Consider the following 3,963-nt stretch of genomic DNA (forward strand, 5'->3'; position numbering starts at 1 on the left):
TAATTTCTAAGGGTTCTACAATTGAAATATACGTGCCTCCCCAACTTGAAATCCCATACTATAATACAGATTGAATTAAAGCGTAATATACTATTTTTAACCAGTGTATCGTTAGAAAATTACTTGTAATTAGAAAATTCATATGACATTTCCACTTTAAGTAACAATCAATAGTTATACCTAAGTATCTTATTTCGTATACTCTATTTTCAAGCAATTATTCCAAAAAGTAATACAGTCGTTGGTATCATGAATTATAATCTCGCAATTAATATTATTTACAGTGTTGCTTGAGAAACAAACGTATTTCGATTTGTTTATATTTAATGTCAACAAGTTAATGTTCAATATTTTGTGTATGAGTGATATACTATTTTGAGCTTTGGTAAATACTTCAGTCCAGGAATTACCTTCGCACAATATGGTCGTATCGTCAGCAAAAGATATTAACAAGAGGATATCTTCAAAAAGCCGTATACTTACATTGCGTTTGATGGTTTCTTATTTTTACTTGTTGATCCATTGAGATGAATTAATTTTTACCCTGGTGTCCGTCTATATATACTAACAAATAGAATTCTACGTCATTATAATTTTCACTATACAAAACCTCTATTTTATGAACCTGCCTCTTCGCTTTCCCCTGCCTTTGGCTCTGCATTTCCTCCTCCCATGCCTTTGGCTCTGCATTTCCTTCCCCTGGCCTCCCATGCCTTTGGCTCTGCATTTCCCTCCCAGCGGGGCGTCCTCGCTAAAAGTGTTATGGAAAAAAAAGAGTCGAATGTGTGCAAATTATAAGGTTTTATTTATATATTTTTCGAGTACAGGTTGTATAATACGATTAACATTGAAAATACGTCTTTGGAAATGTATTTTATTTATATCATGAAAATTACGTCGATCTTCGTAGGGTATATAACGAAGTTCACTCAAAGGGGCGAAACGAACCATCTGAAGTTAGCGTTTTCACGAGCATTTTCATTAAATGTTCTACCTTGAGGCGTTTAACGGTAAGAGTTACGAGTTCGTCGCCGCCAGGTCCCTCGGGGCTGGTTGTGGGTCCGCCGGAGATGTATTTTTCGGTTGGCGGGATATCTTGGCCCTCCAAAGCGGCGGGTGACGGACAGTTGGGATAAAATTTGTCGTGTTCCGCTTGGGGTACGTCGCCGGCTTCCCAACTGCCTAATTGTCCGTGGCATAGATAGCATTCGACTATGCCTTCCGAGTCTACGGCGAAAAGTCCGGCGTGCGCCAATTCTTCTTTTTTCATGTGTACGTTGTCCTATTGCTTGAACGTTTCTAACCGGCTGGTTACGGTGTTGAGATCCTCGTGACTAGCCATCCCGATTCTCTTTGAGCTGCTGAATAATATTTCGGTCCTAGGGCTAAAACAAAAATGACGTAATCTACAAAATGACGTAATTAAAAAAAATGACTCAATAAAGATGACGTTATCTACAAAATGAAGCGTAAAGATTACGTAGATGCGTCGTTGTTTTCATAAGCCAGCCGCTAGGAGAAAGAGGAAGATGTCTCCGCTTAGGGTACCAAAGAAATGCTGGATATGCGCTGAAATATACCGGTCCGTGAGAGGTTTCAAACAACATTTAATGACTCATTTATCGTGTAATACAATGAAAGAAGATTCTGATCTGGCGTGTGATTGTGATGCGAGTGAATCTCTCCATTACACGGAGGACGAAGAAATGTCAGATGATAAAATTATCGATTATCTTAACGAACTTATTGTGGCATGTAAAAAGCGTGGTGCCACAATGGAATCAACCGAGTCAACTACATCTAACCTGCCAGCCGAATTAAAAATGCCGACTGAAAAGGAATTGGCTGCTCTGATTTATTTTCAAGAATATTGTAAAACTAATCAAATTCATAATATTAAAACCGCTGTAAAGAAAATGTGAATAAACGTTTTTATATTGAATACATTGTTATTTTTAAAGGTGACCGTATAAAGTAATTTTTACATTGGTAAATTGACACTTAATATTTTTACACTTTTAAAATTCTAAAATATGTTTATAATATTTTTCCAACTTAGGCGAATGAATGGACACAATGAACTATTAATTACGTAATCTAAAAAATGACGCGAGCAAAGAGAAATAACGAGTCGGGATTTATAAGATAACAAAAATATTTATTTTTACACAAAAATTTATAAGATGATATATTACAAAAATTATTTTTCTTTTTTAAGCCCCAAAAATATTATAGGGTGATACAAAAAAAATTAAAATGGGCATCGTATTTGACTGTCTATTTCAGCGCGGTTCTGGGTAATCCAATCGGCGAAAAGTAGACTTCGTTCCAAAGAACACGGTTGTCGCGTGTTTAGAGTCTGATGCCGGAATAGGCATTTTACGGGCGGGAGCGTATCAAAAGTCGCAGCTCGGGGACAGTCAAAAGTTTCCAAATCGTATATGGCGGTCTCCGTATAATCGGATAAAAATTCTGGCTTTGTCACCTGTCCGGGTTTGGGGACGCTGGCGTAGGGCACTATGATGATAGGCCTCCGGTGGTATGGTCTTTGTTACTAGGTACACCGGGCTATAAATTGTGACACACACTTTACGTCTCCTTTTGTAAAAATCATATCAGCACTCGAAACAGCTGAAATAAGGCAGGCGGGTAGTTTATAATAGGGGAGATACCCCGCGGTCCAGCAAATACCGTGAAGGTTCCTAGACACCCAGCCGTTTTGTCTTTTAATGGCGTTCGGAAGTTGTTGTACTGGATAGGGTTGTTCGAAAGTCCAAGCTTGAACGGCGGGAGGGGTCGATACTGTTGATATAGCTAGCTCCTTCACGACAATGTCGGGCCCTTCTCCGCCGGAGCGAGCCGCGGATTTTCCAAGTAGAAAGTCAAATTCGACAACGGTCATTCTCGCCATGCCACCGACGCGGAACGGGGGTTAGTTAGGAATAAAACGCGGTATAGTCGCGCGACGGGAATTTATACTCCGTTTATGATGACGTAACAGGTTGTTAAATTTTCTCGTGGCCATTATATCATTTTTGACGTCTTTTCGGGAAAAACCCTTAAAGAAGCTTTGGTGGCTTCTACGTTTCGATCGGTGACGTATATAAATCACGCAATAATGTCCGCAAATGACGCTCGTTGTCGATTAAAGTCGCCGCTTGTTGGGCGTGATTTTTCTCGAATTTTGTTTAAAAAAAAGTTTAATGGGGGGCAAAATGGGTCGTAGCGCCAACGAATCAAAATACCAAGCCCGTTTTAATTTATCAAAGTAAATCGCGACCCAATGGCTGCCCGGTTCATCGTGGGGTCGAGATTTACAACTAGTGACGCTGGAAAACTATTAATCTTAGCGGGTAGACAATCCGAGGCGAATACACCCATAAAATTGCGCGTATGTCTCAAAATGTCTAAAATCTCGGATCCGCGCATAATTACACGTTTTCAATAGAAACGTTTCGATCTTTGTCTACGCTAAAGCTGGCTTGAAATTTCGGCAAAAACTACGCAGCTTAACGTTGCGGGACTGGTTAAGCGAACGAAAGTTCCAAACGCATCTGCCCCTGTCGGGATGGGTTCCAATAATGACTTTCGCCCGCGCTATGATCGTTTGAAATGTCGAAGACGTAAAACGCGTACGCTTGGGCAAAATCTTCCCTGGAAATATCGATCCCAGTGTTTCTATAATGAATTCCGTTACCAGTAAATAGAGTATGATAGGCTTAAATATATTGGCCAGCGTCGTAGTTTGGCGTAATAGGTTTCGAATCCACACTATCAGAATCCACAAAAAGAGCTAAACTCGATAAATCTTGATGTTCGAAAGCGTACGTTTTTTTTGCCAAGGTTCCATTGTAGGCTTCGTGATCCACCAGCGCGACAATCACGCGAACCGGGAGGGTGCCCAAAGACGTTGGGAATAACGGTGTTTCTGATATTCGAGTTGATTGTGAATATTTTTGTTTC

The sequence above is a fragment of the Leiobunum rupestre genome, chromosome 7 (assembly GCF_980474605.1).
Source record: "Leiobunum rupestre chromosome 7, qqLeiRupe1.1.hap1, whole genome shotgun sequence".
Taxonomy (NCBI): domain Eukaryota; kingdom Metazoa; phylum Arthropoda; class Arachnida; order Opiliones; family Sclerosomatidae; genus Leiobunum; species Leiobunum rupestre.